This window comes from Hemiscyllium ocellatum, chromosome 26 (genome assembly GCF_020745735.1).
Source record: "Hemiscyllium ocellatum isolate sHemOce1 chromosome 26, sHemOce1.pat.X.cur, whole genome shotgun sequence".
Taxonomy (NCBI): Eukaryota; Metazoa; Chordata; class Chondrichthyes; order Orectolobiformes; family Hemiscylliidae; genus Hemiscyllium; species Hemiscyllium ocellatum.
The window spans coordinates 50,414,363-50,427,781 of NC_083426.1; positions in this window are offsets into that span (position 1 = coordinate 50,414,363).

Sequence of the window (13,419 nt, forward strand, 5' to 3'; positions counted from 1 at the left end):
GACAGGCTGCTACCTGAGAGACTGCTCATGTGGAAGGATTAATTTACGCTGCAACACTATCCCAGAGCAGGTGGTATGCCTTTGTATGAAATATTGCAAGGTTTCCAAAGCACAGCAAACTGTGAAATACAGGGCAGTCCCATGAGCAAGCTGACCTGACCTGGTTCCTTATTTATTCAGTTAACCACAGGACATCCCAACTCTGTGACCAGTGCTGTTCTTTATTGTATGCACACAGGTGTTTTGGGAGCAACATAGGTTTCATATTTACTGATGTGCTTATATTGGGTTATTTATAGCGTTTGGAGGTTTTAAAGGATAATGTTAGAGTGCTGTTGGAGGTGTTACTGTGAGTGTCCGCAGGTACATGGCATGTTTGCAGAAGGAATTCAGACTTGAAGAGTTAATTCTGTTTCTATCTCTCCACAGATGCTGCCAGACCTGCTGAGTTTCTCCAGCAATTCCTGTGTTCATTTTATTTCAGATTTCCAGCATCTGTAGAATTTGGCTTTTAAGTGGTTAGTTTCCTTGTTCTGTTTGCAGTGAACAGACTCCTGTACCGGGGTAATTAACAATTAAGAGTGAGGGAAGAAATTGCAGTTGATTAAAATTTATGAACGGGTGCTTAGTAGATTGTGGGAAGACTTTTCGAGGAAGTATCGTGATTTTCTGAAGAATGGTCCTGTTCAAATATATGATTGATCAAGGTGGGAGGGCAGCTATTTCTGTTATTCAGCATTGATGCTTAAAAGCCTTCACATCTACTAAACCAAATAAAGGTTTTTTAAAAAAATCAGATTCAATTTTTAAAGCTTGAAATAATGTCAAACATCAATCCAATTCTAATGTTACCATCCTCAGCAAGAATAATATTTTAGCTCACTGCTAATGTACAGGGGCCTTCTGGAAACATAAACAGCAGTACAACTGAAACACCGATTTATTGTTGACTGCACTTTGAGGTAGCTCCCCATGAACTGGAACGTCAGGTACTGAACAGTTGAAAGTCCCAGTTTCAGTGAGATCCCAAATACTCCTATAATTTCAAAATGTAATGCAGTTTCAGGCACTTTTACACCCACCAGGCTGCTTCAGGAGCAGGCGGATGGGGATTTGTGGCATTAGATTTTCAACCTGTGGCAGAGCAATGATTGTGGGACGCAGCGTTCCGACAGTGCTGGCTATCCCATGATCCAAAGCACGACGTTGAGTTTCTGGCAAGGGTCTCAAGAGGCCAATTTTCAGATGTGCGAAGTCGATGACGGCCATTTCTGAGCTGGCTGTTGTTTTGCGGTTTGGGATAGCACGGGGATCAGAGGACTAGCAGCCTGGACAAATGGCTGAATGGTCATAGAAAAGGATCAGAGTGGCTCAGTATGGACACTCCTTTCAGGGCCAGCAATTGACCTCAAGAGCCACATCACTTGAAGAGTCCAACAGTGCTCCAGACTGCTGCCAAGTAACTAATGCCAGTCTCTTCACTTATCCTGACCTACAGCTTGTAAATCTCCTCCTAGTCTCTTCAGCCCATTAACAGTGGCTGTGTTGTTCACAACTTTCACCACAGCTACAAAGTCTGCACTGAGAGCTAGCCTGAGCAGAAGAAGGGTGTCACAGTTCGGGTTCCAGTGGAACCACTGACAATCATTGTGAAAGTCAGTGCACAAATATTTACTCAGAAAGCAAAACACTGGCAGAGCTGGAAGTCTGAATTAAATTTTAAAAATGCAGGTCATGCAGCTCCTGAACAAAGAGATTCAGAGTTAACGTTTCAGGTCACAATTTCTTTCATTTGGTGAGAGGTCATCAGGACCTAAAATGGTTTCGTTGACTGACCTGCTGAGCTTTAACAACAAGTTGTGGTTGATGTACATGAGTGATGAAGCCTGTGTAAAGTTTTGCAGGTCTGTAACTTATGCTGCTCCTTAGTTGCCAGCTCACTAATTATCTTTTCATAAACAAATGGAAACAGACTTTTTTCTGCTCATTTATGTCACTGTGGGATCTTGCTGTGTATTGATTGGCTATGGTATTTTCCTTCTGTTAAGTATTTAGCTGGCTGTGAATTAGAATTTACTCAATGAATGTTAAATATTTTGTAAAGCATGTCCCAGCTAAGAAATACGTTTTTCCCAGCAGCAGTGTCCCTGAAACAACTCTAGGATAAGAAGTTCATTTTAATTCATTTGCAGAATGTGTATGTCGCAGGCTGGGCCAGCATTTATTGCCCATCAGTTAAAAGTCTCCCACATTGCTGTGGGTCTGGAGTCAAGTGTAGGCCTGACCACAGAATGATAGCAGTTTCCTTCCCTAAAGGACATGAGTGAACCAGATGGGTTTTTACAACAATTGATACTGGTTACATGGTCATCATGGGTGGGATGCTCTTTGGAGGGTCATTGTGGATTTGATGGACTGAATGGCCTGCTTATACACTATAGGGAGTCAATGATTTTTAAAAAAGTTGAATCTGCCATGTGATATTTGAAGCCAAGACCCTAGAACATTAGCCTAGGGTTCTAGGTTAATAATCTAATAATATTACTATTACACCATCACCTCCTCACTATGTCACTTTCGGCTGGATGTGAAGGATGTGGTTCAGGCCTCCTCTCTGATTTATGGTTATTCAATTACCTACACTGTGTCAGCAGAACCAGTGTGGACCAATCAGGAGTGTTTATACCTCAGGACCTTGATATAGAGTAATAGAGATGTCCAGCATGGAAACAGACCCTTCTGTCACTGTGTCATCAAACAACACATTAATGATGTAACTGAGGCCTGAGTCATCCTGCATCCACAAATAGAACATCCCAGATTCACTTTACAAAGGGTTATTTTCCAGTATTATTTTTGACTGAATGTTTAAAGCCATTGGAAAAGTGAATAATTGGAATTCTCCCAATACAATTGCTAATTGTTCCCACCTTGGTGCTGGAATGAGCTTGATTTAAATTAGCTGCAGGAAGGAGCAGCAGAGCAGTGCCAAGGGAAGCAGCAATGATTGAGCTCTGCTTTCAACATTGTCAGTGATGGGAGCCAAATCTTTGACATACACCAAGCTTTCCAGTCAGTCTTCCTTCAAACCTAAAGGATACAGATAACTATCAGTGTCAGACCTGGCTCGGTTTGACTGCTCTCACCAACTGCCAAGCAATGCCTTCTCTTTCCTCTTCAGCACCATTACTTCTGGTGCCGTCACCAAATCCTTGCCCTCGCCCCTCTACTTGCTGCCCCTCACTGACATCACCTGAAGACAGTGTCAGTTTTCACATGAACACTGAGGGCACACTGTGTACCTCACCAACACTGCTGCCTTTCATCACTTTGCTCCTCAGACAGAGGAGTTATGGTCATGTTACTACTGTCTTGCCTTGACATTTAGTGCAGATACAAAGAAAGGAAGTTTGTCACGGCTGGCTGCAGGTCTCAGTCAAGTCAAGTGGAATTGCTTTTGCTCAGTGGTTTTCTACACAGTAAGTCAGGGGCAGCCTTCAGTATGCAGCCCTGTTGCTTGGACACGGTCAGTCAGCTGACTGCAAAGGCAGAATGCTCTCCTGATAAGGGGTGAGGAACTCAATGTAAGGCAGCCCTTCATCTTTCTGCCCTAATGGGCGCAGGTTTACTCCTGGAATGAGAGAGAAGAAGGTACTATGGGAGATAAAATTGGGAGGCCTGCCATTACTGTTGGGGCAAAAGGGGAGGGACCCCAGATGAGTGAGTGGGCAGCAGAGAGGGCATGCAGGGTTAGTGATGTCAAGGGTTGGTGGAAGTGAGAGTGAGTGAGGGAAGATGTTGCAGGTAATAGTGAGAGGGGTAGAGCCTAAGCCCTGGGGGGAAGTGAGTGCAAGGCCAGAAATAGAATGAGTGTGAGGTATTGAAGAGAAGATAGTGGCACTTACACTGTGGGAAGCCATTGACCGTCTTCCTACTGTGCTGATGACTCCAGATGGATGAAACTGCACTGACCAGGTAGTAATCATGACCAAGTTGGGTTCACTTGGTGTTGTGAATTCTTCTGCTGGTCCTGAGGGAGGACGTTAAACTTATGAGTCGGGGGAAGGGAAAGGGAAAGCAATAGGGAGTATGGAGTCAAGTCGAAAGATAAGCAGCAGGTTAGCACGTGTGTAGGGTTTAAGTTCAAGGCAGTCTAGGAATGAAGTAAAAAGGAAGGATGACTTAGGTAGAGATGATGAAAATCTTGAGGATAAGAAAATTAGCATTAAGGTGCTTTACCTGAATGCTCGAAGCATTTGAAACAAAGTAGATGAATTAACAGGTAAAAAATGAGGTCTGCAGATGCTGGAGATCACAGTTGAAAATGTGTTGCTGGTTAAAGCACAGCAGGTTAACCAGCAACACATTTTCAACTGTGTAACCTGCTGTGCTTTAACCAGCAACACATTTTCAACATAGATGAATTAACAGCACAAATCATCGTAAATGATTATGATGTGGTAGGCATCACGGAGACGTAGCGCAGGGGGTTCAGGACTGGCAGTTAAGCATCTAAGGATTTATAACTTATTGAAAAGACAGGGAGATGGGCAGAGGGGTGGGGGTGCCCTGTTAGTTAAAAATTAAATTAAACCTATGGTCTGAAATGATGTAGGGTCAGATGATGTGGAGTCTGTGAGGATGGAGTTGAGGAACCACAAAGGCAAAAAAACCATAATGGGAATTATGTACAGATCACCCAGCAGTGATCAGGACCAGGGGCACAAGATGTACCAGGAAATAGATAGGGCATGTCAGAAAGGCAAGGTCACGGTGATCATCGGGGAGTTCAATATGCAAATAGACTGGGTGAGTTATGTTGCTGGTGGATCCAAAACAAGGGAATTCATGGAATGCTTACAGGATGGCTTTTTGGAACAACTTGTGATGGAGCCCACAAGGGAGCAGGCTTTTCTAGACTTAGTGCTATGTAACGAGCCAGACTTTATAAAAGATCTTCAAGTCAGGGAAGACTTAGGAGGCAGTGATCATAATATGGTAGAGTTCAGTCTGCAGTTTGAAAGAGAGAAGGCAAAATTGGATGTAATGGTGTTACAGTTGAATAAAGGTAATTACAGAGGCACGAGAGAGGAACTGACAAAAATCAACTGGAAGCAGAACCTAGTGGGGAAGACAGTACAGCAACAATGGCAGGAGTTTCTAGGTGTAATAAGGACACATAGGTTCATCCCAAAGAAAAGAAAGATTACCTGGAGTGGGGGGTGGGAAGGGGGGGATGGTGATGGTGGCATTACGCATGGCTGATGGCTGATGAAGGAGCCTATAAAGTGACCAAGAGCACGGGGAAATCAGAAGATTGGGAAGACTACAAAAACAAACAGAGGCTAACAAAGAGAGAAATAAGGAAGGAGAGGATCAAATATGAAGGTAAGCTAGCCAGTAATATTAGAAATGTTAGTAAAAGTTTCTTTCAATACATAAGAAACAAACGAGAGGCAAAAGTAGAGATTGGCCTGCTCCAAATCGATGCAGGAAGGCTAGTGATGAGAGATAAGGAAATAGCTGAAGAACTTAATAAATGCTTTGTGTCAGTCTTCATAGTGGACGACATGAGTAATATCCCAACAATTAAGGAGAGCCAAGGGGCAGAGTTGAGTATGGTGGCCATTACAAAGGAGAAAGTACTTGATAAGCCAAAAGGTCTAAAAACTGAGAAATCTCTTGGCCCGGATGGGCTACATCCTAGAGTTCTGAGGGAGGTGGCTGAGGAAATAACGGAGGCATTTTTCAAAAATCACTGGCATCAGGGAAGGTCCCAGATGATCGGAAAATTGCTGTTGTAACTCCTTTGTTCAAGAAAGGATCAAGACAAAAGATGGAAAATTATAGCCTAACCTCGGTTGTAGGTAAAATTTGAGAATCCATTGTTAAGGATGAGATTTCTAAATTCTTGGAAGTGCAGGGTCAAATTAGAACAAGTCAGCATGGATTTAGTAAGGGGAGGTCGTGCTTGACAAACCTGTTGGAATTCTTTGAAGAGGTAACAAGTAGGTTAGACAAGGAAAACCGGGTGGACGTTATCTATCTAGTCTTCCAAAAGGCTTTGAATAAGGTACCTCGCGGGAGGCTGCTGAGTAAGGTGAGAGCCCTTGGTGTTCGAGATGAGATTGACGATTGGCTGTCTGACAGAAGGCAGAGAGTTGGGATATAGGGTTCTTTATTGGAATGGCAGCTGGTGACAAGTGGTGTCCCGCAGGGTTCAGTGTTGGGGCCCCAGCTGTTCACTTTATATATAAATGAACTGGATGAAGATCTGGGGGCATTCTGGCAAAGTTTGCCGATGATACAAAGTTAGGTGGACAGGCAGGCAGTTCTGAGGAGGTGGGGAGGCTACAGAAAGATTTAAACAATTTAGGAGAATGGTCAAGAAATCGCTGATGAAATTCAATGTGAGCAAATGCGAGGTCTTGCACTTTGGAAAAAATAACACAGGCATGGACTGTTTTATAAATGGTTAGAAAATTCATAAAGCCAAAGTACAAAGGGATCTGGGAGTGCTAGTACAGGACTCTCTAAAGGTTGACTTGCAGGTTGAGTCCATGGTTAAGAAAGCAATTGTAATGTTGTCATTTATTTCAAGACAGTTGGAATGTAAAAGCAGTGATGTGTTACTGAGACTTTATAAAGCTCTGGTCAGGCCCCATTTAGAATACTGTGTCCAGTTTTGGTCCCCACACCTCAGGAAGGGCATACTGGCACTGGAGCGTGTCCAGCTGAGATTCACACAGATGATCCCTGGAATGGTAGGTCTAACATATGAGGAACGGCTGAGGATCCTGGGATTGTATTTGTTAGAGTTCAGAGGGTTGAAGGGAGGTCTAATAGAAACTTCAAGATAATGCATGACTTAGAAAGGGTGGAGGTTGGGAATTTGTTTCCTCCAGGTGGGGATACTAGGACTTGTGGGCAGAGCCTTAGAATTCGAGGGGGTCAATTTTGAACAGAAATGAGGAGACATTTCTTCAGCCAGAGAGCGGTGGGCCTGTGGAATTCATTCCCATGGAGCGCAGTAGGGTCTGGGATGTTAAATATCTTCAAGGCAGAGATTGATGAATTCTTAATCTCGCAAGGAATTAAGGGATACGGGGAGAGTGCTGGTAAGTGGCATTGAAATGATTCAGCCATGATCGAATGATGGAGTGGGCTTGATGGGCCAAATGGCCTTACTTCCACTCCTATCTCTTATGATCTTATGGACATCCCAGGTCTGTGCCATTCTCTTTGGCAAGAACCTCCAGAACCTTGCCCACAAAGCAGGGGACTGATTTCCCCTCATCTGCTGTGTCTAGAACTAATTCCTGGGCAGGACAGCTCTGCACTGACAGTGCTTGTTCAAGAGCAAAACAGGATTTCGAAGATGGCACCAATGCCAGGGATACCCAGTGGATTTGGGATATTTGCCACGTGGGCAGTTTCTCTGGGAATGGCACATCGTAAAATGGATCTGGAGTTGGACTGATGTTGTCTTGGGGAATGGCAGGTAGTCAATGAAATGAGTTTGATAAAATACAACTCGAAAACTCACTGGACCTCACGGCAAAAGGCCCTCCGTAAAATTTGAAGCAATGCACTCTTGACCAAAGGAAAGGTAAGGTTCAGTCTCAAAGGCTCAGTTTTTCCATTTTGAGGTGAAGTATATTTTTGAATTAGATTCAAGTCCACCACTGTCATGGTGAATTTTCTGAAGCAGTAATCTGTCTGTCTCTCATTAATTGTGTAACCAGCCTGTGTGTGGTGTCCATCATGTGCAATCATGAAGGATGAGAGTCAGACATTGCCAATGTGGATGGGGCTTTGACACATTCACTTCACTGTTTAAAACCCCCGTCCACAGCACCCCAGATGCTGTAAACTTTCATACAGAGGTCTTGCATCTTCATTTCCAAGGAAACTGACCAGATAGGAAAGTTTGACTCACCAACAGGGACTTGAAGGTGCTGGTGGAGACAAGGACAGGGCTGTCTCTTTGGCAAAGGAGACTGTGCTACATGAACCAGTCAGCCTGGACTGAGATAGCTGCCCAAGGTCAGTGCAGTGGCCAGGGTGAGGCACAATGTACAGCAGAGCAGGAAGAAGGTCAATAACCTTCTGCACTCCACAAGAGTATGTGGCACCATCTTCTCTCTGCTTCTTCACACTCACAGCACCACCATTCGGTCAGACTCTGCCACTGCACACAAAGGCAACAATGCTCAGTATTGATCTTGTCCACTCACCAGCTCTCACCCACCTCATTCTCCCAGGTCACTCACCTTTCCCACTGTCTGTGCTTCCTACCCAGTCACTGGGGCCACCTCAGCTCCCCCTCCTGCATCACCATTGACTGCTGCTGCATCCACTTCTATCAGACTCATCTCATCCCTTTGTCCTATGGCAGGAGATGTCTCAATGCAGTCTGACTGACCTAGCTGTAATCTGTCAGACTGACTGGGGTCCAGTCCCTGCACTAGAAGGACACACACTCTGGAAGTACCTTAAAGTGGCCATCCCTGGGATTGAACAAGGCCTTAGCTGAGTGTAGTTCCCTCTTGACCCCACTAAAGCAGAACAAAACAAAGTTAGCACTGAGCTTCAACATGAAATCTTGAAGGACTGACATGTTGTGAGAGTTACTGAGGTTAGTGGCTTGCCGACGGGGAGATGTGGGAATGAAGGTTGGGGATAGACAGGGTTTCTGAATCTTAAAGGGAAATTGTGATGAAAACAGAGTGAGTTGGTGGCCCAGAGACACTGCCGTTGCCAGGTAACCATGCTGAGTTTCAATGTTGGGGATTGGCGCCATCTAGCTTCTTGTGGCAGAATAGGTGAATTGGAAGAAATTAATTGAGTTGAATCATTAACAAGACGCAAATACATAGAGTCATAGCGATGTACAGCATGGAAACAAACCCTTGATCCAACTCATCCATGCTGACCAAATATCCTAAATTATTCCAGTCCCATTTGCCAGCACTCTGAACCCTTCCTATTCATATACCCAATCCAGATGCCTTTTAAAGGCTGTAATTGTAGCAGCCTCCACCACATCCTCTGATGGCTCATTCCGGACATGTACCACCCTCTGCGTGAAGAAGTTGCCCCTTAGGTATCTTTTAAATTTTTCCCCTCTCATGCTAAACCTATGCCCTCTGGTTCTCCACATCCCCAGGGAAAAGACTTTGTCTATTTATCCTATCCATGCCCCTCATAATTTTGTAAACCTCTATAAGGTCTCCCCTCAGCCTCTGACGCTCCAGGGAAAACAGCCCCAGCCTGTTCAGCTTCTCCCTGTAGCTTAAATCCTCCAACTCTGTCAACATTCTTGTAAACCTTTTCTGAACCCTTTCAAGTTTCACAACATCCCTCCTATCGGAGGGAAAACAGACCTGCACACAATATTCCAAAAGTGGCCTAACCAATGTCCTGTACAGCCGCAACATGATCTCCCAACTCTGATACTCAGTGCTCTGACCAATAAAGGAAAACATACTAAATGCTTCCTTCACTATCCTGTGACTGCACTTTCAAGGAACTATGAATCTGAACTCCAAGGTCTCTTTGTATAAATCCTGCCCTGATTTGCCTTTCCAAAATGCAGCAACCCACATTTAACTAAATTAAACTTCACCTGCCACTCCTTGGCCTGTTGGCCCATCAAGACTTTGTTGTACTCTGAGGTGCCTTCGTTGTACACTACACCTCCAATTTTGGTGTCATGTGCAATATCACTAAGCATACATGGAGATAATGCAGTTGTCATTCAATAATGAGATTCTGAACATATGGTTAAACATCACGAGGAGAATCTGAAATTGTTCTCTTGACATCAAGAGTGTGATTTTTTTTCATTTTCATCATATTTCCCATTTCTCACTACGACACAGACACAAGGGAGCAGAAAATTCCACCTCAAGTCCCTTTCTTTTTTAGTGAACAAGCTCATTGCGTCCATCATATCCAATGAAAGTTGTGTTCGGTGACTCCATCCCACAGTTGTTGAGCTGAATATTGGACAGGAAATGTAGATTCCTTTTAGTGAAAGATGTTTTTCTTGAGGGAGTGTCTGGTGATACTGAAACTAAGAAGGTATTGATTACAGACCAGTGAAAATGCAGCAGCATGCTCTTTGAGGTGTTAACTCTTTGAACAAAGCAATTAATCATTTGTTTAAAATGTCCTCCTCTTTGGCTCAGTTTTCGTTTTAGTCTGATGACGTTTCTGTGAATGTTAAATTGAAAGGCTCTATAGAAATGCACGCTGCTTGGCAGAGTGGGAATGAAATGTGACAGTCTTCCTTGTCAAAGCAGAAAAGACACACAGCAATCTCTGAGAGTGTTGAGCTGCCTGAGGGCCTTGAATTGCTTATCGATGAACCTAAACTCTCGATGAGCCAGTGTTTCAACCTTGAGCTGCTTCCCCTTCAGCAGTAAGTAATGGCCATTTATTATTTTCTGTTTCAGTTGAGGGTGACTATGTGTTGGGCTGCAATATCCAATCCCTCTGTGTGTGTATCCATTAAGGTCTAAGCCCTAGGCTTCAGCTGCTTCATCAATGACCTTCCCACCATCATAAGGTCAGAAATGGGATGTTCGCTGATGGTTGTACAACGCTCAGCACCATTTGTAACTCCTCAGATACTGAAGCAGTCCATGTTCAAATGCAACAAGATCTGAACAATGTACAGACTTGGGCTGACAGGTAGCGAATTGCATTCACACTATGCAAAATGCTAGACTATGACTATCTCTTAAAAGAGAGAACCCAGCCATCATCCCTTGGCATTCACTGGTGTTCTTATCACCAGATTCCCCACCATCACATCCTAGGGGTTACAATTGACCATTAACTGAACTGGACTTGTGATTCTACAAGAGCGTGAGTAACTTACCTCCTGACCCCTCATATGCCTGCCATGATCTACAAAGCACAAATTAGGTGGGTGGAAAATGCAAATTTATAGGGATAGGGTAGGGGTTTGGGTCTGAGTGGGATGCTTGTTGAAGGGTCAGTGTGGACTTGATGGGCGAATGGCCTGCCCCCAGACTGTGGGGATTCTATGTTTCTATGATTCTAAGTCAGGAGTGTCATGGGATATTCCCCACCTGCCTGGATAGGTGCAGCTCCAACAACACGCAAGAAGCTGACACCATCCAGAACAAAGCAGCCAATTGTTTGGCACCATTTCCATAAGCAACCATTCCCAACCATCCCTGACACTCAGTAGTAACAGTGTGTCCCATCTACAAGATGTACAGCAGAAACTCACCAAAAATCCGGAATCAGCACCTTCCTAACCCACAACTACCTCCATCTAGAAGGAACAGGACAGCAGATACATGGGAACACCACCAGCTGCAAGTTCACCTTCAAGCCACTCCCCACACTAACTTGGAAATACATTATGTGGAGGAGCCATGTTGGACTGGTGTGGACAAAGTTGAAAATCACACAACGCCAGGTTATAGTCCAACAGGTTTATTTGGAAGTACAAATACACAATCCTTTATCCAAAATCCCAGAATCTAAAATGCAAAGTTTTCTCGTGAAGGTTTTTTTCCCCACAACAAGGTTGTTTGGCATGTAAACAGTGAACCCAACTCCACACCCACTCAACCCCCTTCACTCAGATGTGAGGTGGGTGGGCGTGGCCCAGCACTGGCAGGCCTCAATTCTGTCTCAGTGCTTGTGGTGCTCACAGGTGCATCTGCTGTTCTATAAGACTGTTTTTATTTCACTGTGAAGCTGTCACTTATTCTGAAATCTGAAAAATTCTGAATTCCCAAAACCAGGCCCCGAGGGTTTCGGATAATGGATTGTGTACCTGTACAAGCTTTCGGAGACTCTGAAAGCTAGTGCTTCCAAATAAACCTGTTGGGTTATAACCTGGTGTTGCGTGATTTTTAATTTTGGAAATATATCACCATTCCTTCAGTGTCACAGGGTCAAAATCCTGGACTTCCCTCCCCAAGGGAATTGTAGCTCAACGTATAGGATGTGAACTGCAGCAGTTCAACAATGCAGCTCACCATCACCTTCTCAAGGGCCACTAGTTGCAGGCAATAAATGCTGGCCCAGCCAATGAATGAACAAAGAGTAACAATCTCCATGTTCTCCATGTTCTGTGTGAAACAACGCATTTGGACATTAATACAAGAGTGGTGCATTTATCCTCCTGGATATCACTGCCATTTCGTGAATGATGAGGATGTTGGAGCTGCACAGTGCTGAGAGGAACCTGGTCAAGCAGGTTTGGAGCTCACCTGATTTTAGTTCCTTGGACTAAAAAAGCAGCAGCTCCTTCATTAGGGGGGAAAATATCCAACATCATCCCACTCTGTCCAGTGCAAGCTTGTGAATCACTCCCATCAGACAGGCCTAATTGTTTATTTAAGTTCCTATGCCTTTCAACTTGCATTCATCAGACAGGGAAATTTTGGGATTTGGAAAGTTGACTCAATTTTTCAGGGGCTTGTGATCACTCTGGGAGTGGTGAGGTTTGATTCCAAGTCATTCCCACAGTGAGTTGTGAAAGTCAAAACTATAAAATGTGGGATTCAGACCTTGAAGTCCCAACATTTTTGACACATTTTTAGAATTGGAGTAAACATTTGTTTATGGTGAATAAGCTACGACTAACATTTTTTAAAAAAATCCATTGCCCTATAAAACAAAATAAAAAAATTAGATTAATGAGAAGTTAAAAAACACTCAAGTTATAAAATTGTTTAAATCAGCTGTTGTTAAAAAGAATTAGACTGCCGCTGATAGTGAAAGTTGAAAAAATGTTGTGGCTTTTGCCTTAAATGCTCTTATAATGTCATTATTAATAGGTGGCTGTTTTCCACAACCTATCATTATCTCAGCAGGGGGATCCTATGTTCATAGTTTGATTGACAACTAAAAGAGGTTATTAAAGGATTCACTGTATTTGATGTGTTCTTATGAATGTGATTGTTTGATTTTATGGGGATTTGAGGAGATTTTGTTGTTTTAAATGAGCTTTAATTAATAAGATTCATTTTGCTATAGTAAGGCCTCAAATAGACATGAAGACATCTATTTATTTTATCCAGGTGTGGCTTTTAAGATTGGGCCATTGATGGATACTAGGTAAATTTGTATGGAAGAAACAAGAGTTTATCTGGGGTATCAGTGCAGCAATCTAACGTTTAAAAAAAAACCCAAGATTTTGTTGAATTGTGTCATGGGAAAGGATGTAATTTACAATGACCCACAGTGAGTGGTGGTGTGTAGACCATTAGAGCATTCTTTGTGCACAGCAAAGGTCCACGGGGAGGATCTCAATGATTACCTCATCTAATTGTTTTTTTGATGGTGTCAAAAGTGGGAAAAATGTTGATGAAAGCGCTAAACGAAGATTTTCGGGTTTGTTAATCATGATCGACTCCATTCCTGCAG